This window comes from Ipomoea nil, unplaced genomic scaffold (assembly GCF_001879475.1).
Source record: "Ipomoea nil cultivar Tokyo-kokei standard unplaced genomic scaffold, Asagao_1.1 scaffold3016, whole genome shotgun sequence".
Classification (NCBI taxonomy): Eukaryota; Viridiplantae; Streptophyta; class Magnoliopsida; order Solanales; family Convolvulaceae; genus Ipomoea; species Ipomoea nil.
The window spans coordinates 1,759,363-1,783,328 of NW_017619444.1; the positions used below are offsets into that span (position 1 = coordinate 1,759,363).

Genomic DNA, 23,966 nt, shown 5'->3' on the forward strand with positions numbered 1-23,966 from the left:
ACATGTAATTCCTAAGTCCAATTTTAAAATCTTGTGACATAAACACAAAATAAATAAATTAACTAGGACTTACTTCATATGGTACGAATTAATATCATCATGCAATTTAAACCCATTTTAGCTTAGCATATATAAGATGTCAAAAGAAGTGTGCTAGCTAAAATATTTTTGTACACCAAAAATTTGAAATTGTCTTTCGAATTGTTACCTCCTTTTCAGCTTGTCATTGATGAACTCTCTTAGCTTCTTGAAGTCCTTTTCTAGCCCTTTGTGTTGATACGGTGCGGTCACTTGCCCGGTGATGTAGTTGCCATAAGCTTCCCGTATGTTGTTCCCTTTTAGTACTCCTGCTTCATGCCAGAAAATGCATTCATCAAATGTTCGGCCATCACACATTTGCTCATTGCGGTGTCCGAACTCCGTTTGAAGTTCTTGCAATTTTTGAACTCTTGTTGCAATTGGCTTTGGCATTGGAACAATTGGCGTCGGTGGCAACACTCCTAAAGATGTAGAACTTTGGCTTGGACAAGTTCCCTTGAGGTAATCAATCATACTCACACGGCTTGGAGCTCTTGGTGTTGTTGGCCGAATTAGCTCAACCAATGGTCCTCTTGGAGCTCGGGGTTGCGCATATGCTTGTGGCACAAAATGACGTGCCAATCCTTCCCCCTTTTCGGCAGCATCCATGAAACGTTGAAAGCTCTTTGTGGAAGAATCTTGCCTTTCACGCACTCCCTCTAGAAGGTCCATGTGAATACGCGATTGCGTGAGTAAACCTTGTACTTGTTGCTCCAAAAGTTTGAGCCGCGACGTAGTATCGGACCCATGCTTTCCCATTTCATTGAACAACTTCAACACATCTTTCTTCAACTCTTCCTTGGCCATGTCAATTTCGGTTTTTAATAGGCCTTGCCTATTAAATAATTGTGTTGCACGATCCACCATCTCCTTGTGGTAGTCATCAAGCTTTGTGTCCATTGCCTCCATCTTTGTGTTCAATCCACCCGTAGAGTCTTGTACAATTGCCTTAACATCTCCAACAATTTCTTCTCTCAAGGCTTGTGCATTGAACAAGGGTTCATGTTGCACGGGTGCGGTTGAAATTAGCAAAGGGTGTGCAAAATCATCTTGTGGTGTGGTGATCATTGCGTCGGCAAGATTTGCTTCGGCTTCTTCGGTGTTGTAGCAAATCATCAATGTGTTTCGGATCCTTGGATGATCTTGATCATAAAACTCATAGGAAGGAGGCAAAGTTGGCAAGTTTCTTGTTTCATCCAAGTTCAAAGAGATCCCTTGACTTGGTGCATTCCCTTCCTCAAGAATGGATCCCGTAACCTCCGTTTCGGGATGTGGAAAATAGGACTCAAAGCTTAAATCTTCATTCATATTTGCATCTCCAAAATTTGCAGGATATGGATCAAATCATAAGGGCCGTACATCATCACTTCTCACCAAAGATCCCTCACCGGGTCCTCTTCGGGTATCTACTAAAGACATAGCAGTGGCACGGCGAATATCATTTGAATCAAACTCTCCTAAAGGCTCCTCGGTTGTGGCTTCAACCATCATTCCCTTTTCGGTTTTCTTCTTCCTAGCAAGCTTAGTTAAAAAGCAAGATTTAATCACCGAAAGCCGGGTAGCCTTTGCAAGATCTCTTGTGCTCAACCAACTCAACACAAATTCTTCATTTTCCAAAGTATTTGGCCCTATTGTTTCGGCCAACACACTATGGGTTCCCAATCTCCATGATCTCCAATCTAGTGCTCTTTTAAACTCCTCCAAGAGTACACTATCCGCTCCAATTGTAGGTGTCTCATCATCACTTCCAACTTCAACAACATCATTCACAACAACATTCTCCTCAACTCTATTTTCAAAACCTTGACTTTCAAGAATGGGGTGGTTCGGGTGGTTCGGGTTTTGAGTGGGTAAGGGTGTAGAGCTTGGGTGGCTATGTTGTTCCTCATTGGATCTCACAGCGGGAGAATTCGAACCTTCATTACTCGGCTCACGAATAAATTGCCTTAGATTTAGGAAAGGGTTGTGTGTTTTTCTCTTTCGGGTGGGTTTAGGTAGGCTTGAGGGTAAGGAGGGATTTTTAGGCTCATTTGAGTTGGGTGGCCGAAACAAGTAGCTATGGTTGGTAATGTGTTTGGCTTTTGTAAGGGTTACATTCTTGGTTCTCAAAATCTCACCAACGGCAAACCCGTAACCAATCTCTTGTTGGAACCATCCATCAACTAAAGGTTTGGCCTTCCTTATAGATTCACACAACCTCCCAAACATAAAAGCTCCCCAATCCACACAAACATTGTTCAAGATAATATCCATAATCATCAATTTCTCCTTAGACAATCTATCACGGCAATGATAACGTGATTCTACACATTTATGAATAATATCCAACAACAATCCATAATCCTTCTTCAAGTCTCTTTTAACACCATTAACCTTCGGAGATAGCGGTGCGTTTGCATCGCGTACCTCGGCCCATATGGCATTGACATCATGCACATAATTTTCAACTCTCAAATTTGATTCAACAAGATTAAACATCCTCCGAAAATCATCGAGATTAATTTCTACATCAACACCTTTGATCATAGAAATAATTGAGCCATTCTCTATTCTAGCATTCATATATAGTTCGGTCACTTCATCCTTATAGAAACCAACATATCTAAAAGTGAAAAAATTTAACAACCCACTAGATTCGAGAGAGTTGATAATTTTTACCCCAATAGATTTGTTCTCCACATGCTTGTTGAAGTCGTTGACATCAAGAATCATCCCGCTTAGCACACAGCTCGACCTTCTTGATCCTCCGGTTGTGAAAGACTCCATCTCCACTTGATGAGCATCCATTTGAGTAGAAAAGAATTTTTAGGAAATTTTTTGGGTGCAAAAGTGGATATTTCGGCAGTGAGGTCCGAAAATAAGGTAAGAAGGGATGGGTTTTTGTGTAAAGAGGTTATTTGGGTAGGATTTTGGGTTTGGGTGATGGGTTTTTGTGTGTAGAAGATTTTAGAGTAGAGAAATTAGAGTGGGTATTTGAGCAATGGTGAAATTTTGGCTTCTCCTTGAGCTTGAATTCCGTCCGGCGAGAGGAAAGATGGAGAAGAGTTTTAGTTCTTCTTGATTTTCTCTTTCTACCCGTTAGGAATGAGGGTGAAAGGGTGTGAAAATACTCTTTTGCCCTCTAGTGGGTAGAGAGAGAGTCTTGATCTCCTTGAGGATAAATTCGACCTTCCACATGATTTAAATTTGCCAGCTCAGATTTTTATTCTTCATTTGTGAGTACATGGCGCCAAAAATTATGCTTCAAATAACCGCCAACCTGGAGCAAATCAGATAAAAAAAAATATCTCGAAGATAATCTGTTAGTCCAATAAATATTCTCCAGATAAATAAAATTAATTCAATTTCATATTTCAATAAAGCTGATTTTCTGAAAAGGTTATCTGATAAAACTTGAACTGATCTGACAGATACCTAATATCTGTAAAAAAAAATTACAAATTCCCAAATTGGTTGACTTTTGTAATTGGGCCAACATTTTTGACTTTTGAAAACCAAAGCTTATGGGCATAATATTTCATCAGAATAAGCTTTCTTTAACGCAAACCCAATTAGGCATCTAAAATTCCCTTTTAATTATATACTTAACATAATTAACCCAAAATAAAAGAAAATTCCCCCTAAATTGCATACTAATTTCAAATAAGCAAATTAGGCAAATAAATTACACAAATTAAATATTTCAAAAACATGACAAATTAAATAAACATACGTATCACATAAATAAATCACAAAATTTAGGTACGTAGATTCCGTAAGATAAAATTATAACACATTTAGGTACATACAAATTATATGAAGACATGTACACAATTAAACATATATCATACGTACATACCAATTCAAATTAAAACACATAGGTCACATAGATTCCATGCAATACACACAGTACGTATCAAAAATTAACAAAAGTTAAGAGTTTAGAAATTGCTTAGCTCATTTCGATCATTCCCATTTCATGCCTTAGAGTAGCAAAACGAGATTCACACAACGGCTTTGTGAGAATATCGGCAATTTGATTCTCCGTGGGAACATGATCGATTTTCAAATCTTTCTTTTCGATGTGGTCTCGGATAAAATGGTGTCGAACGTCAATATGCTTGGTTCGCGAATGAAGCACCGGATTTTGGGTTATGGCGATTGCACTTGTATTATCGCATAAAATGCTAACATTTTCGCACTTAATCCCATAGTCCAATAATTGTTGCTTCATCCACAAGATTTGTGCACAACAACTCCCAGCTGCAATATATTCGGCTTCTGCAGTGCTCGTAGCTATGGAGTTTTGCTTTTTGCTGAACCAAGAGACCAATCTTCCCCCTAAGAACTGGCATGTCCCTGAGGTACTTTTTCGGTCTATTTTACAACCTGCAAAATCTGCATCTGAATAACCCGTTAGTGTAAAATCTTCTTCTTTGGGATACCATAATCCCACATTGATTGTTCCTTTGAGATATCGGATTATCTTCTTGGTTGCAATTAGATGACTTTCTTTGGGCTTTGATTGGAATCTTGCGCATACGCCAACCGAGTAGGATATGTCCGGTCTGCTCGCGGTTAAGTATAGTAACGATCCAATCATCCCTCGATACATCGTTTGATCGACGTCTTTTCCTTCATCATCTTTATCCAACTTTTGAGATGTACTCATGGGAATTTTGACTGAGGATTTTCCATCTATGCCAAATTTCTTGATAAGATTTCTTGTGTACTTGGCTTGATTTATGAAAATTCCTTCTTCAAGTTGCTTGACTTGCAGTCCCAAAAAGTAATTTAATTCTCCCATCATACTCATCTCGAACCTGTTCTGCATGAGCTTAGAAAATTTCTCACATAAAGATTTATCAGTACTTCCAAAGATAATATCATCAACATAAATTTGTACTAATAAAATGTGATTATTTTCTTGAATTCTAAAGAGGGTTTTATCGACTAGACCTTTGGTGAATCCACAACTAATTAAGAACATCGACAAGGTGTCGTACCAAGCTCGCGGAGCTTGTTTTAACCCATACAATGCCTTCTTTAATTTGTAGACTTGATCACCAACGTCTTTTACCTCAAAACCGGGTGGTTGTTCGACGTAAACTTCTTCTTCAAGTAAGCCATTAAGAAATGCGCTCTTTACGTCCATTTGATATACCACGAAATTCTTGTGCGCTGCGTATGCTAGGAATATCCGAATTGCTTCGAGTCGTGCGACGGGGGCGAATGTCTCATCAAAATCAATGCCTTCTTCTTGTGAATACCCCTTCGCGACTAATCTTGCTTTATTCCTAACAATGACGCCATCTTCGTTTGCTTTGTTCCTAAAGACCCATTTAGTGCCAATTACATTTTGGTGTGTTGGTCTTGGAACAAGTTTCCATACGTCGTTGCGCTTGAATTGATCTAATTCCTCTTGCATGGCATCTATCCAACTTGGATCGGCTAAAGCTTCATCAATTTCTTTTGGTTCCAGTTGTGATAGAAAGCATGAGAACATTGCATCTTGTTGTTGGTTCCTAGTAGATGATCGCGTTTTCACTCCGTCACTTGGATTTCCAATGACTAAGTCATGTGTGTGACTTCTTAGCCATTTTCGATTTGGTTGGAAATTTGTTGGATTCTCAGAGTTTCCTTCTTGATGTGATTCCACTTGTTGTGTATTATTGACGGATGCTTCTTCGGTTTCAACTACTGGAATTTCTTCTTGTGCAATTTCGGGTGCAACAGGCATGCGTAACATTTCGGGTTCCTCATTGCATATTGCCTCAAATTGGTGAATACCCATGTCACTTGATTCTTCTACTTCCTGCAACACATCATCTTCGAACAACTCATTAGAATTATTCAAATCACAATTACCTTCATCATTTTTGCCATTTTTGTCGTGATTCTCGTCGAACACAACATGAATTGATTCTTCTACCACCATTGTTGATTTGTTGAATATTCTGTACGCTTTGCTGGTGGATGAATATCCCAAAAATATTCCTTCGTTCGCACGTTCGTCAAAAGTCTTTAATTGAGACTTTCCATTAACAAGTACAAAACATTTACAACCAAATGTATGAAAATAGGTGAGATTGGGTTTTCTCCCTTTCCATAATTCATATGGTGTTTTGTTATAGGACTTGTGGATTAGACTTCGATTTTGAGTATAACACGCCGTGTTGATAGCTTCTGCCCAAAATCTCTTTGGTAGTTCGGCGGCCGTTATCATGACTCGTGCGGCTTCTTTGAGTGTTTGATTTCTTCTTTCAGCTACACCATTTTGTTGTGGCGTTCGTGCGGCAGATAATTGATGTAAAATTCCTTGTGAATTGCAATAAGATTGAATTACTCTGTTCACGAACTCTGTTCCTCGATCGGTTCGTATTGTTGCAATCTTCATGTCTTTTTCGACTTGCAGTAGCTTCAATAGCTCTGACAACTTTGATAAGACTTCATCCTTTTTCTTGATGAATATTGTCCATGTGTACCTAGAAAAATCATCAACAACAACCAAAGTATATTTCTTAGCACTTATACTTACTGGGTCTACTGGACCAAATAAATCCATGTGCAGTAGACTTAAGGGTCTTGATGTTGACTCTTGAGCTTTGACTTTGAATGATGCTTTGATTTGTTTTCCTTTCTGGCATGCATCACAAATTTGATTTTTCTTGAACACAATGTTGGGTAGTCCTTCGACTATATTATTTCTTGCAAGCTTGTTGATGGTTTTGAAATTCAAATGATTTAGCCTTCTGTGCCATTCCCAACAGACTTCATTCGAATTATTTGCCATCAAGCATACGGATTCCTTCGTTGTACTCCAATCCACTACATACATGTTTTTCTTTCTTGATCCGGCGAGTACGACTTCATTCGTGGATTCGTCCTTGACTTGACATTTGCCTTTGTAAAATTCTACGAGATATCCTTTGTCGCAAAATTGACTTGTACTGAACAAGTTGAATTTTAATCCTTCGACATAAGATACGTCATCAATTCGTAGACCATTTTTCACAATTGCGCCGGTTCCTTTTGTCATTCCATATTGATCGTTTCCATCGAACACTACTTCTGGTCTTTCGATACTATTGAACTCAACTAAACTAGCTTTATTACCGGTCATGTGTCGAGAGCATCCGCTATCGAAATACCAAATTTCCTGCAAAACAGATTAATTATTTTTAGGTACCCACACTTGTTTGGGTCCTTTTGCGTTAGTAATTTTTGGCATCCAAATCCACCTAGATCCCATTGATCCAAGAATAGGTGATCTGTAACCATTATAAACATTATAATCACAACGCACTTTCGAATAATGATTCGGTGCGGGTTGGGAAGCTGATAGTTGCTTGACTTTATGAAACAAATTAAATCTGGACTTGGTCCATGGTTTATGTTCAAGCGACCAATCTTCTTCTGAGGGATATAATCTCCCAGCCCCAATTCTCGAAATTCTTCCCATATTCCTATGAGGTTTTATTGCACTAGACTCGTTGGTTCTCCTTTGAGATACAAATTTTTGCCTTTTAAAATTTTGTTGTCTTGCCAAAATGTCACTGTGTTGTTTCGGCCTAGCAACAACTTTCTGGGCATTAATTTTGTTTCCAACTCCTTGTCTCATTGTGCTATGTTGACTTTTTACAAATTTTACCACTGGAACTTTATTGATTAAAGTAGTAGTAGAATTAGTCAACTTTTGAGGGGTTTTAGAACATGATGGATCGTAGCCCAGTCCGGCTTTATCTCCAGCGGGTTTTTGCATGTTTACCATTTTATCCATTATTTTGGATGAATGCGTAAATGATGCAATAACTTCCCGAAGGTTATGTTCTCTAACCTCTCTAGCTTTGCACTCTTCTTGAAGTCGAATATTTTCGGCTTTCAATTTACTCATTTCATTTAGAGCATTTTGCAATTTTTGCGCCATTTCTTCCTTTTCAAGAATTAATGAATTATTGCGCTCTTTGATTTGAGTATGAGTGGCCATGACTTTTTGACAATCTTCCATAAGACTTTGAAATGATTCTTGAGTCTGGAAAGAAGTGTCAACTGAACTAAAAGAACTAAAAGAGCTAGAAGATACCTCTTCGTCGATTTCATGCGCCAAATAGCATTCCTCATGTTCGGATGTCTTGCCCACTAGGCATAGTAGCGTCGTATCTTCTTGTGATGAATCACTCTCATCACTAGATGATTCTTCGGATTCACTTGCTTCTAACGGATCGCTTATTAGTGCCTTCCGTTTGCCCTTTTTGAATTTCTTCTCTTTGGATTTGTATTCCACCTGTGGAGAAGTATTCGAGTTTTTGTCCGCCTTGGGGTGTGGACATTCGGCCATAAAATGTCTAGGCTTTCTACAATTGTAACACACGTTTGTGTTATCTTCGACCGGTTCCCTTCTTGATCTTCTATTTTCTCGAAAGAAATTTCCTTGTGGTGATCCTTTGTTCTTTCGCATGAATTTCTTGAATTTCCTAACAAATAAAGAAAATTGTTCGTCAGATAAAAAATCATTATTTGCAACTGACCTTGATGTTGAAGGTTGTTCGGCCATCAATGCGGATGTTCGTTCATCACGTTCTTCCTCGACTCGTGTCTTCAATTCGAAGTCATACGCCTTAAGATCACTAAAGAGTTTATCTGTAGATAATGTCCTTAGATCTCTATGATCGCGCATTGCGGTCACCTTCATATCCCAATTTGTAGGTAGTCCGCGTAACACTTTGAGCGATATTTCTTTCTGGGTAATGGTCTTTCCCAGATCCGTGATTTCTCCAAGAATTTTGATCAATCGAGCTTCCATGTCGGTGATGCTTTCGTTCGGTAGCATTTTGAAATCTTCGAACCTCTTCATGGCAATGGTTAGTTTGTTGTCTTTTTCTTGTTCATCGCCTTCACCGATACTAATGAGAGTATCCCATATTTCTTTTGCTGTGGTGCACTTTCGAATCTTTGGGAATATGGTGTCATCGACCGCTTTGAACAAAATATCTTTGGCAATGTTGTCCAAATTATTTCGCCCTCTATCTTCCTTTGTCCACTCCATTTTTGGCTTTGGAATATATCGTGGAGCATTTGGAGTTAGTGCGGCGGCAGTGTTAACTTCCATAATTTGGATAGGACCATTTGCGATGACTTCCCACATTTCGTCATTTATAGCAGATAAGTGCACCTGCATACGTATTTTCCAATCATCAAATTTATCAAGTGAGAAAAGCAAATTTTGAGCAAGATCCATATCTCTCTTCATCTTGAAGATTTTGAGATCTATCTAGCAGTCAAAGTTGACTCAAATAGACAACCGCTCTGATACCACTTGTTGGTCCCGAAAGGGTGGTGAGAAGTCTAGAGGGGGGGGTGAATAGACTTCTCTAACTTTTCAAAATCTTTCGCAAAACACACAAGGCAAATAACACTTTAATTATATCAACTCTAAGTAACAAGCATCATTAAGATAAACAACTTAGAGTGTGTAGCGGAATAGGTAGCGGTATAGTGTTATGCTTAATAGTGTGGTGCTCAAAGAGAGATTCTAAACATGCAATACGTTAGAAACACTTAATATGGATCAAATATAATGTACGCAAAGTTTGGCTCGCATGCAAACGTGGGAACTATCAAACCCAGACAGATAAAGATACGCGATAAATCGTAATCGGGTTAGTTCGCAGTTAGAATAAGCATGCACAAAATGTATGAGCAGTAAGTAAATAGAGAGAGAGATTTATAGTGGTTCAGAGGTGGTGTAATCCTCCTAGTCCACTCTTCTCCTTTCACTTCAAGGAGGAAATTCACTATTCTTCGATCACCCAGATACAATAGTGAATAAGTGCCCAACGACACTTCTCCGAGTGCTTCGCACAAAGCTACACTCCTCCAAGGTTTTTCGCAAGCTCTTCTTGTTACTCCGCCTTCCCGAGTACTTCGCACCAAGCTGTACTCCTACACCACGAGAACTACGCACAAAGCTACGTCCTGCAAGGGTTTTCACAAGCTCCTCTTGTTACTCTGCCCTTCACCACGAGTGCTACGTACAAAGCTACACTCAACCAGGGTTTTTCACTCTCTCTAGTTACTCCGCCCTCTTTCTACACTCAGTAGAGAAATCTACAAAGAGATAAACAATTTTCTCTCACTCAGACTTGAATTCTATCGTGTATAGCTCAATATATTGCTTCATGGCTAATATAAATATTGCTTGCTTTTCTCTTTCTTGTATATCTCAATTTTCAGCCGTGTTCAAGTCATGTTTGTCTTCAAGTCTGCTTGGGCATTTTATAGCCAAAGAAAGCTATTTGCCCGTTGATCAACTTTCGATCTCGATCGTCCATTTTGAATTGTAGTTGATCAGATAATATTGTCAACTTGATCTGAAATATTAGGTAGATGTCATTTCTCCTTTTGTCAGATGATTTGAATAATTTGCCCGTTGCCGTGTCTTGAATTTTGTAGCCTCCAAAATTTGAATAAGTTCGGCGCGGCGTGCTTGATTTTCTTCTCCTTCATAAATGCTCTGACATGTCAAGTTGATCAAATAATTTAACTGCTGATTCTTGCTTGAGTATAAAATTATTTCTCCGCAAATCAGCCTTCTTCGAGCGTCTCCGGTTCCACCGTAAAAACTTGATGTTCAGATGAAAATATATCAGATATTTTCTCCTTCATGATCCTTGTAAAATAATATACTGGAACCTCTGTAAAAACTTCACTGTTGTTCATAGTGAGATGCTCTGTTTCGAATTTCAAGCTTAGTCCACCATACTTGGTATGTTTCTCCATATGGTGCATGGCTTCTGTGAGACTTGTGCATTTTCCTTAGCTAGTCTCTCCTTAGCTAGTCTCTTTTTCAAGCTAGTCTCCATACGGTTATACTGTCCAAGTCTCTTAGTCTCCCATACGATCCAAGCTAGTTTCCAATATAGTGAAGCTAGTCTCTCATACGGTCCAACCTAGTCTCCAAAGCAAGCTTAAAAATTGCTTCACTAGAGATTTGAACTAAGGATCACTTAGCTTAGCTCACACGCGTTTCTTCCAACTCCTCTAGCATGGTTCTTGGTGACTTCTCCGCAACATAATTATGTTAAGCTATAATCCCGCTTAACATCGAAAATCAAAATGTGATTTTCCAGACTTGTACATGGGTTGCATGATATAGGTGCACCATACTCCGTAGACAAGGACTGACTCAAATAGAATAAAATTGGGGACTACTTGATTTTTCAAAAATACATTCGGCTCATCAAAATTTACAATATATTCCTAACATCCTTGATGAGTTCGTATTTTCTGCTCTATGCTCTTCACGCTTCTTCAAGTCTTCATATCTTCATCATTTTATAGCTGGTAATGAGAATATGTCCGTTGGAAAGAGACGCTCGCATTTTTGAAATCTTGTATCTTTTTGTCAGAGATCTTATCTTATCTTCTGCAAAGATGTCAGAAAGAGATAAGCTAGCCGTTGATGGATCTTCATCTCCATGTAAATGAGCTCCCAAACTTCATCTGATATTCCTCTGGTTTTACGTTGAGTAGGAATATCTGGGTCTCAGTTCTGGTGTAGAATGGCTTCTCTGATTAGCTCTGAAGTGGTCCTTGCATCTTTGGGATTTAAAAATATTCTTCAATTTAATCCCATACTAGTTAAACTAGTATTATTCCTTGTGAGAATATTTTCACTGTAAGTTCATCTTCATCTTCTTCATTCTCACGTCTGGGTGTTCTCAGACTTCAAACTGGCTTTGAACTTCCACCCAATTTGAATTTCTCCATTTTAATTGGCTCCCAATTGACTTTGACTTGCAATTGGCTCCCAAACTTCTCCTGGTGCTTTCAATTGCTTCCCAATTTGAATTCTTGACTTTGACTTCGAAATTGGCTCCCAGACTTCTCCTGGTATTGAATTCTTCGAAATTGGCTCCCAGACTTCTCCTGGTATTGAATTTCATCTCAATGTCTTCTTTGAATCGGTCCTTCTTTGAATCGGTCCCCAACTTGAATTTGCATCCCATACTACAACTTGGCTCCCAATTTCAATTTCTAGGCTCCCATCTTGAATTGATTTCCATGTGAAACTTGCTCCCATCTTGAATTGAAACTTGAAACTTGCTCCCATCTTGAATTGATTCCCATGTGAAACTTGCTCCCAATTTCTTTGAATCGGTCCCCAACTTGAATTTGCATCCCATACTACAACTTGGCTCCCAATTTCAATTTCTAGGCTCCCTCCCAATTTCAATTTCTAGGCTCCCATCTTGAATTGATTCCCATGTGAAACTTGCTCCCATCTTGAATTGAAACTTGCTCCCATCTTGAATTGATTCCCATGTGAAACTTGCTCCCAATTTCAATTGATACTTGGCTCCCATCTTGAATTGATTCCCATGTGAAACTTGAAACTTGCTCCCATCTTGAATTGATTCCCATGTGAAACTTGCTCCCAATTTCAATTTCTCTGACACCCAATTTCAATTGCTTCGAACTAGCTCCCAATTGCAATCCCAAATTAGCGCCCAACTCCATCAGATTTAATTAATTTTGGCTTCTCAAATTTTACCTTGTAAAATTGTTAATGGTTAGATTCGAGCTTGAGCTATTTCGCATAACATATCAAGCATCATCCACTTCGTCCATACAACTATTGATTAAATCTTTAATCTTCTTTGATGTACTTCTTTCTTTCCATAGATGCTTGATCTCCAAGTCAATTTCATGCATTCTTCCAATATTAATTTTCTTCACGAAAATTCTTCTGGGATATCTCTTTTAGTAGTAGCATTGACGTGAATATTGTATCATCCATCTTCTTCTTCAATTTGTCATTTTCTACAGACAAATTCTTGATTTTAGGCTTTATATCTTTTCTTCTTCTATTTTCATGCATCTTCCTCTGTTTTTCTCTTTTGCAATATAAATAATTTCCCGATCATGGACTAAGACTCTACTAGACCTAGAAATAAATTGGGGGATCTACAAATACATATTTGGCATATCAAAACCATTACACTTTATTCCTAACAGTCGTGTGCCACAGTTTGTATGTTGCGTGCATACATTTGTTAATTAATAGTGCCTAGGTTTGAAACCTGATGCTTACATGTATTCTTGTGTGCCATTATGTATTAAATTGTGTGCATGATAGTAATTTGTTGTGTGCCCATTATTTGTCCTCACAGTCCTCTATATATTGTTGTCCTCATTTGAATTCAACCCTATATATATATATAGTATTTCAACGCGTTGGAGTGGGTTACCAGCATTATTCGCTGAGCAGATATATTTGGCTTTCAGGCACAGATGATTAGCTCCGAAGCGCACTAGAGGATCCGAGGCTTAGATAGTTAATTTCCTATTCGGCCTGCGTGCCATAATGATGTAATGACGTTGGTTAAGGATGTTTAGATAGTTTAGCCTGTGCATCTGAGTTCTCCAGCTCAGATGTGGCATATCACCCCAAACACTTATGATTTGTATGCTCTGTTCTGGGATTTAATGATAATATTACCTTTATATCATAAGTAATCAAAGTTTTAAATTTTAGGGGTGTTACATGGGCAGTGCGGGGCAGCGGGTAGGTGGTGGGGGCTCGTCCCCCCACCTACCCCCCACTGGTACGAAGGTGTAATTCCCGCTCAGGGTTCGTTCGGGGAACTCAAAGCCATGTCCAAACACATTCCAACACGTAACAACAACATCAGGGATTCAATTAACAAAGATTAAACCAAGAGTCATTCCAAATACGTTCTAACACGATTCCTAAACATACCAAGACTCAATACCAATCATATAACGGGGCATACGGAACCTCAAGAACATTAGGAAATATATATGCAAAGCCCTAAAGATAAGTCCTAGGCTAGACTTAACACCCGATCATGCATAAACCCACCCAAATATACCAAGAATATCACATGGCGAGACATTCCCCGAGGTAACCTATGTCTTACAAAACCTATTTTCCTTGTTATATCTTATTTATTGGCTCCTTTGATAATTGTGTGTGTGATTCGGTGATTGAGTCTTGATAGAGCCTATGTCTTATTGGCTCCTCGAGGTAACCCATGTCTTACAAAACCTATTTTACTTGCTATATCTTATTTATTGACTCCTTTGATAATTGTGTGTGTGATCGGTGATTGAGTCTTGATTCTTCTCTAAGATCTCCCCCTAATGAATCTCCCTAGGTTCCGTGGCAGGAAATTCCTTTGCTAGGTTTCCTTGGGGAATGTCTCGTGTGGTAGAATTAATTGTGGTAGGGTTTCTAAATGCTTCTTAATCCCCTATATATAGATTCAGGAGTCCTAATTAGAATCTAAATGGTAAAGTCCCACTTTCCCTATTCCTAACAGAAATTAAGACTTGATTAAGGATAAGGGTCCATGATCCATTGTGGATCATACTAATTAATTAATGGGAATTCTAGTCTAATTAAATCCTTTTTAATTATATGTTAACGGAATTAATTTCATTATTAGTCCGGATACGGAGGTCGTAACACGGGGTGTTACAAAAGGCCCCCACACATCCATGTGCAATAAATCAAAAAATTTCCCAGCCCTTGAGGTACTAACTGGAAAAGTGGATCTCTTGTGTTTACCAAGATGGCAAGCATCACAAACAAAATCAGATTGTTTATTAATGAAAACAGGTTTTATTCCATTCTAAATGGATATTTTGCTGACAGGGTAGTGCCTTAATCTATTGTGCCAAATTTGAACAGACACATTACTGCATTGTTTTTCAACATTTTTATCAACATGCTGGGTCTCTTTCCTCACAGGAGGAGCTCTAATTAAGTATAATCCATCCTTTTGCTTAGCAAAACCATCCACCATTCCATGAGGTCCCTGGATAGCACATGAATCAGCCCTCATGACAAGTTTACAATCTGATTCCCTTGTCAATTTACTAGCAGATACAATGTCGAAAGCAAAAGATGGAATGAACAGCACATTCTGAAGCAAAAAATTCTCATCAAGTCTAATCTGTCCTATGTGAGTGACTCTTACTGTTTCCCCATTTGGAAGTTTAACAGATATTCCATAAACTTTGTGATGCATTCCAAAATAATCTAGGGAGCAGCTAATGTGATATGTTACTCCTGAGTCTAAAATCCAAATATTTTGTGAATTTAAGACAGTATTGATCTGAGGATAAGCAAGGCTACCTTCATCATGAGACTCCTTAAAGTCTGATCTGACCCAAGGTGTAGTGACTATGGCAGCAGCAGTGTTGGAAACCTGATTTTGGTTCTGCAAAAGAGACAACAATTTTTGTAATTGATCAGTGGATATACCTATATCTGCTACTTGGCTCATAGCAGCATTGGAGGACTGTTGCATTCCCTGAAGCTGTCTGTTCTTTGATTTCTAGCCTGCCACCCATCCAGGAGGGAATCCATGCTTCTTATAGCATTTATCAATGGTATGCACAATCTTATCACAAAAGGTGCACTTAGGTATGTTCTTCCCCATGTTGTTGGTGAATTTCTTTTTATTATTGAATGTTGAAGCTGTCACAACAGATGATTCCTCCTCCACTGGGTTCTGGATGGCATTAGATTGAACTAGATCACTACACTTTTGATTAAGTGATTCTCTGATCTTCCTTTCAACTTTCAAGGTCATGTTAAGGACCTTTCCTATGTCTGGAATTGGATCCATGACTAACACTCCAGATTTAATGGCTTCATATTCTTCATTTAGTCCTTCTAGAAAATAGATTATTTGATCTTCTTCTCTCTATTTCTGCATTCTGCTCACCAAGGTGCAGGAACACCTTGGAACACTTTCACATAGCAATAGAGGTCTCAGAGAGTTCATCTGCTGCCAAAGAGCATTGCTCTTAGTGAAATACTCGTTCACAGTCATGCTACCTTGAACATTTTTTAAGATCTCATTCTGAATTTCAGAGATCCTATGTGGATCAGATTGTGAGTATCTCTTCTTGAGTGCTTTCCAGATATCTGAAGCCTTGTTAAAGTACATAACACTATCTGCAATACTAGGACTGATCGACTTTAGGATCCAAGAGCAAACGATTCGATTGCATCTTCCCCACGAAGCCAGCTTAGGATCGGTTATGTCTGGAACTGGAACAGCATCGATGACAAATCCAAACTTGTTCTTTACTTCCAGAGTGATCCTCATTGATCTACTCCAGGAAGCATAATTAAGCTCCGTCAACTGTGGCGAAACCATATTCAAGTTGGGATTCTCCGTCATATGAAGGTATAAAGGATCATCAAACTCTTCGTTCCTCTGATTAGGGTTCATCGTTGTCTGACTTGAAGAACCTGCTGCGTTCTCTATAGGATTGTTGTTTCTGGCTGCATCCGCCATTACTGCCGCAGCATAGCTCCCGTGTAGCTCTAATACCATGATGAACTAGCAGTAAGCGTACCGGAGCTAAGCAATGAGAAGAAGGTAAGTGGAAGTGGAAAAAGGAAGGAAGGGAGATCTCATGTTTGAACTGGAAAAATGAAAGTTACAGTCTGCAAGCAATGAGCTAAAAGTGCTATTGTTACAAAGATGGCCACAAACGGTTATAACTAACTAATACAAAGAAAAGACATAAAAACCCCTCTATCATTTCAGCAACTTTTCATCACTTCATCAACTCTCTATCACTTCATCAGCATGTGATCAAGAAATGTCCGCAAGCAGAAGAGGTCTGGAGTGCAGTGTATCCCAGTTACTAGGTCAGAACAACAGATATGTCCTTCCTTGATTGGCTTGATGCTGGCCTCAAAAATGAAGGTAGAGGGAATAACCCTTCTAGCGATACCACCTTGTTTGCAGTAACCTTGTGGTACATCTGGAAGTGGCGAAATGAAGTAGTGTTTAACAACGATACCAAACCTCTAACCATGAAGGTGAAATGGATCTGAAGCCAGGCTAGCGACATTATTAAAGCCTTTGAAAGGGACATGAATAACAAGGGAAATCCTGGAACCTATCAATGGATTAAATTGTGCTAGTGCAAGCCTTAGGAAGGTTTTGTGAAGGTCAATAGTGATGGAGTTGTAGACCAAGTGTATGGCATCTCAGGCTGTGGAGGGGTCATTAGGGACTGTAAGGGGCAATGGATCAAAGTTTTTATATCCAATATCGGCATCTGCACACCAGTTGAAGCTGAGGCGTGGGCTTTATTGAGGGGGACCCAACTCGCTGTTTCCCTGGGTTGCAGAAGGTTGATTCTTGGAACTGATTCAAAGGAGTTAGCTGATTCCTTTGGCTCCAGTAGCATGGGCTGCAGGCATGTGAAAAATATTCTGTCTACCTGCATGTGTGAATTGGTTCATGTCATTTGGATAGCTAGGGAACAAAATAAACTTGCTGATGGCCTTGCCTCCTTATCGTTGGCTGCTCCAAGAGGTGTCCATATCCTAGAGAAACCTCTGGATGGATTAGCTTGTACCATGTTTGATGATATGGATGACGTGCCGGAATGGTGGCAAGTGTGTAATCTTAACCTATAATTCTCTAGGTGTCCCCCTTCCATTAGATATAAAAAAAATAACACATAAATAAATAAACTCCCTTAGTAATTTGTAGGACTTGAGTAGGTTCTAGCTTGTTGGGTCCTTCTTCTCCTTTCTACGACACTAGCTATTCTGCTGCAAAGTTCTCGGAGCTAAGAATTCATGGAAAATTTCATTCTGATCACAACACTTCCTGAAGTTGTAGTTTTCAAATTTCTTTTGAATCTTTAGGCACAATTTTTTAAAGGATTCACAAGGTTCAGACACTTCTTGCAAAACAAGTCTCATTGAAGTAATGCACTATAGTCTCTGGTGAGGTACCAGAGTTCTCTTTCCTTCTTGATAAGGGTCACATACCCCATCCTTATTACCACTAAGTTCAGGAGCTCCTCGAACATTATTCAACTTTAGTGATTGCACACTGTAGCAGTTGTCACTATGTAGCAATTGTTTTCCATTCTGTAGCCTTCTAAGGCAATGTCAGCTTGCCAAACACTTTATGCTCAGATGGCATGTAGTGACATCTCTCATGTGAGAGGTCATGAGATCGAGTTTTGATGACATCCTTCATTGGTGAACAACACTCGAAATCCTAGATCACACAACTGGCTAACACTTACTTTGGCTTGTAACTCCCTGATGATAAATAGAACCTCATTGAGACTTGAAAATTCACTCACAGCAGGTTGCCCTTTTCCAATTATATGTCCTCTTTTCCCATCGCCATTATTCATGTTGAAGGCCACCTAATGGTGTCTGAGGAGACTCTTGACATTCTTTTATCGTGGTACACACAGCTGTGTGGACTACAGTTCACGATTGTCTCAATTCTCCTCTTGGTTTAAACTTATGGCATTTTGAACCATAAAAAAATACATATTTAACGTACTAAAAGTACATTATTCGTGTAATGAATGTACATAAAAAGTAATGTACTTTTCATGAATATAAGGTATATTTTTAACCTACTAAAAAAATGTATATTTTTAACATACTAAAAGTATATTATTTGAGTATTGAAAGTACATCATTTGATAGTATACAGAATAAAATGTACTTTCAATACTCAAATAATATACTTTTAAATAATGTATATTATGTACACAAATAATATACATTTTATTTGTGATTCACACAACTATGTGGACCATGGTCCATAGAATAATGATTGGTGGAATGGGCTCCAAATCCAAAGCCAATCGAGTCCGGGAAATTGAGGCCCAAAAGTTTCTTGGGTCATGGGAATAATTGAAATTCATAAGCAATGTTTCTAGGCCTAAATTAGAAAAATACTACATGCAATCGTTATACCCTACACCACGGCGGGCGTAGCACTATGCACCGCGCGCCTCCCAAAACAACGTCGTTTTGCGAGGCGCGGTAGGAAGTTGCTGTGATTATGTATATTTGTTCATATAATTATGTATATTTGTTCATACCATTATGTATATTTATTCATACAATTATGTACATTTTTTATACAATTATGTACATTCTTTTTATACAATTATGTACATCCGAATCAGGAAATTTTTGTGTATTATGTTAAGAGTCGATGTGTATTATGTTAAAAGTTTATGTTTATTATGTATTATGTTAGATTATGTGTATTATCTTTTAAAAAACAGTATGTATATTTTGTTATACAATTATGTACATTCATGTATACAATTATGTACATTCATGTAAAACATTATGTACGGTTAACTAAATTAACAATCGGTTAACTGAAATACCAAAATGTGTGTATGTTACAATTTTTTATAATTTAGAAATCATATTGTTGGACTAGTTTTTTTATTGTGTGAAAGTATGAGTTGAAAATCAATAGAGTAGAACAGTACTTTGGGTGGGCAAACACTCCTAAAGTCAATCCTTTTACCTTTATAGGCAAAGGACTTCTTAAATCCCTACTTGCATCTACTAGGTTTTGATTAGCCGACGTTGAGTAGGGATTTCTAGTGACAATAGATCGAGTGCTGGTCTTCTATAATGCAATCTTGGCTCAGCAAAATAAGATGGCATCCTCATTTCTACTTTAATTAAACCATGCAATGGAGCTGCACCATACTCAATTCCTAAAATTCTAGGAAGCAAACTACTCTACCTAATGTTGTAGTCCACCACGTATACTTTTTGAATAATAACTTTCTCCCGAGCAAGGGATTTAGAGAGTAGCATTTTCCAAAAAAAAAAAAAAAAAAAAAGCATTTCAAGTATGGAAGCTCTAAATCAGTTCAATCTTTAATGGGTTAAGAATTTTTAGATCCTAATCAATAAGATCCTCCAAAAGTCTGATCTCATCAGATAAACATGTCTACAACTCAACATGAAATGAAAATTAAGAAAAACAAACCATGATTGCCAAATATATATATACTCTATATATAGGTTGCATCCAAACTAAACCCATGCATGGAGCTTCATCATAATAAATTCCTACCAGCTAAGGTTAATAAAACCATATGTAATCGGATATTTCGCAGATGGGGTCGTCAAGTTCCATGCAAATTTGGGCTTTTGGAGATGCACGAGGAAAACGCAACAACTCCATTAGGCATTCGACAGTAGAAGTATCACTACCAACATATTCCATAATAACAACTCTCTCTAGTGAAGGAGATTTTGAAAGAAGCATTCTCACAAAAAGCATTTCGACTATGGATCCACTAAATGATTCAATCTTGATTGTTTTAAGCATTTTTAGATCCTGAACAATAAAGCAACCTTCTCGATCATCCAAAAGTCTTGAAAGAGCTTCTTTATCACGTTTGCATACTTCCTATTACTCAAGAAGAAATGAAAGACATGTGAGGACATTTGAAAAAGAAAAAACAGAAGAATCATATATGCATGATTGCCCATCTGCCAGAATTTCTCATCTGCCAGAATTTCCAGTTCACATAGGTTGGGGCATTTTTGAAGCAATTGTATAGCAACGATGAGCTGCTTCTCACAACCAAAACTAAAATTACACAACACCAGTAGTTGGAGATTTATTGCAGTTGCAAACAAAGATGCGTCCATATACTTGAAAGATAGTAATAAAGAAAGAAAAAGAAAATTAGGCAACTTTAACAATTAAGCCAGAAGGAAAGTAATTATGCTGGGCAGGCAGATTCTCACCAACAAGGAAGAGCCACACAAGCAAAGAATCTTAATTGCTTTCAAATGTGGTGCCAACCATCTTGATTCATCATGCACACAATTATGAATAGACAACCTTTCAAGTTTTGAAGCGCTCATAATCTCAAATTTATTGATCCCTCCACAATCTAATAAAGCCAGCTGCTCAATGTTAGGCATACTAATACTAACAGTGCACCTAAATTCAACACCCGCCAAAGATATTGAAGTGACATTGGAAAATATACCACCAACACTATTTACTGGCAAATCAATAATGAAGGTACCTCCAACTCTCAGTTGCTTAATTGTCCGGCACGAGAGTATACAAAATGGCAGCTTATATTCAGCCTCTCCGCAATTTATAAAATGTATGTTAAGTTCCTCCACACCATTTGTTGATAGAAAAAGGCACCACTTATCGAAATCAGACTGCCGCAGCTCAGGATAATAATTTCCAATACATAGAGTAAATTTCTTAACCGGACCAGCACGGGAAAGGAGAATATTATTTATTATGTGAACGAGGGTTTTGCCTTCATCATCGTGACCCTGTTGGACACTATCCAAGAAGTCCCAATCGAACACAAGCCTACCATGCTGCAACCAAACATCATTCCAGTGTGTTGAGAGTAGAGCAGTTCTGGCAACGTCTCCAGTGGGCAAACACTCCAAAATTCTGTGCTTTAACTCTACCGGCAGAGGACTTATTAAATCCCTACTTCCATCCGCTACGCTGGTTTCGATTAGCCCACGTCCAGCCATTAAATTGATGCGTCTCTCGAAATCAAAATCTAAAATGCGCGTCTATTCTTCAACTGCAAATTTCCGTATTTCGTTAATAAAAGAAAATTAGGAAGACTTGGAAGTTGGAAAGAAAACGGAGATTGGGGGAAATGTGAGCCTTTGCCCGTAACGGAAGCTGAAGGGAACCGGAATGCTATTCATCTTGGAGGGTTTAAAAATATGATGATTGCTCCTCAATTCTCATATTGGTTTAAACCTTGGGTGGAATGGGCTCCAGGGCCCAATTGTTATGCCATGGACCCAAGGTGACCGGGTCGGAGCGTTATGCCATGGAACCGTGTTCACCATTAATGGTGAACACGGTTCCAACGGTGTTAGTACACCGTTATTATTTTTTTTTTTTCTTAATTAATTGCGTGACTTTTCTTCTTCATTTTCACATTTTGCGGTTTCACTTTAATTTGAGGTGAACAATGATTTTGGACATTCATAAATTATGAATTCATGCCTGCACATTCACTTTGGATCCATGCCTACACATTCCCGTCTGAAATCACGGACATTCATAAATTATGAATCCATGCCTGCACATTCACTTTGGAACCATGCCTACACATTCACTTTGGAACCATGAGATTATGAATTTTCTGTTATAAGATTATGAATTTTCTGTTATGAGATTATGAATTTTCTGTTATGAGATTATGAATTTTCTGTTATGCGATTATGAAGTTTCTGTTATGCGATTATGAAGTTTCTGTTATGCGATTATGAATTTTATGAAAATTCATAATCTCATAACAGAAAATTCATAATTTGATCAATGCGCGCCGTTAACTCCACATCCGCAATTTTTTTTTTTTTGCCTAAAAACGACGTCGTTTGGCCTTGTGTTCACCATTCACGGTGAACACGTTTTCAGGACATAATTTGCCGACCGGGTCTAAAACGGTGTTGTTTTGCTTCAAAATGACGCAATTTTAAAAAATTACTTCTTTCTTTATCGTTAACTTGTCGTTTGTCTTCAGAATTTGTTCTATATTCACAATTTTTGAACTCTATATATTCACAAAAGAAATATTATTGGCTTAAAAAATAGTGCCACTAACAGCATTGTTATTCGAAATGCGCGTTTTGGACCTAGGTCCACCTTGCAAGGTGAACCCGAGCCTATAGCATAATTTGCCCTCTAGGGCCAACGCCAATTGAGTATGGGAAATTCAGGTCCAAAAGTTAATTAGGTAATAGAAATAATTGAAATCCGTAAGCAGTCGTTCTGTCCTACATTAGGGGTGTGTAATCGTTATATCGTGCATCAGGGCACATAATGCCCTGCCCAAAACGACGTCGTTTTGTTAAGTTGTGTGAGGAGTTGACACGACGAAGTTTATGTGTATTCTGTTATACAATTATGTACATTCGAAACAAGGGTTTATTTTTAACAGTTAAGAGTTTATGTGCATTATTTTAAGAGTTTATGTGTACTATGTTCAGAATTTATGTGTATTATGTTAAAACTTTATGTGTATTATGTATTATGTTAGATTATGTGTATTATCCTTCCAAAAAAGATTATGTGTATTCTGTTATACAATTATGTACATTCTATTATACTATTATGTACATTCGAAACATGGAATTTATTTTAAAGAAGTTAACAGCAGACACGGAAAACGAAATTTCAAAAAAAAAAATATAAAACGACATCGTTTTGGGTCAGGACGCACAATACGTTGTGCGCCCTAGTGCATGATATAATTTGCATGGGGTGTGCACAATTTAATTAAACCACGATTAATCAACCCGATTCAAAATTTTCAATTAATCAGTTTTAAATCAAAATATTTTGCTTTGATTGATGGTTAAGAATTTTTTAAAATGTAAGTTAACGGTTCGAAAGTATGGATATCTATTTTTTTTTTTTTTTGAAAATTTTCTGCGGTGCTTCATTAGAAAAATGCTGAAATAATGTCTGGTGGGTGAGTATCCCAGTACATAGTATCAGGTTGCTGATAAGCCGTAGTGGCTAAAGCATGAGCTAAATAATTGTCCGATCTAGAAATATAATTAAAAGAACATGAGTGAAAATAAACGGCAATTTGCCTGCAGCTATCAATGGCATAGCCAACGTAAGAGCGAAACGCAGTGGTTGATGATGTAAGGTAGCGTTGTAGTGTCAAACAATCCGTGTAGATCTCAATATTCTGTTCACCTCGATCCTTTAGCCATGATAAAACTTCCTTACACGCCAAAGCCTCAGCCATAAGTGGTGACGTACAGGCCGGTAGCGGCGCGGTTAGTGCCGAGATATAGGCTCCATCTCCATCTAATAAAACGGCCCCTACAGTTGCATTCCCTGTCTCGTGTAGATATCCCGCATCGACCCTACATCTTCTCACTGGCGGCACAGAGGATCCGGCGGCGTCGGCAGCACCGCGGCCGGCGGTGGGACTCGCCTGGGCAGCGTGGCGGTTTTCTGTCGGCAGCGTAGCAGTGGCAGTGGCAGCCACGGCTGGGCGGGACTGAGTCCATGCGGTCTTGGCTGCCGCTGCGGCTC

General features: G+C 38.4%; 1 pseudogene; it reads right to left on the minus strand.

The window, feature by feature from the left end:
- Nucleotides 1-19,964: 19,964 nt before the first annotated feature.
- Nucleotides 19,965-21,442, minus strand: LOC109163249 (annotated as a pseudogene).
- Nucleotides 21,443-23,966: the final 2,524 nt, after the last annotated feature.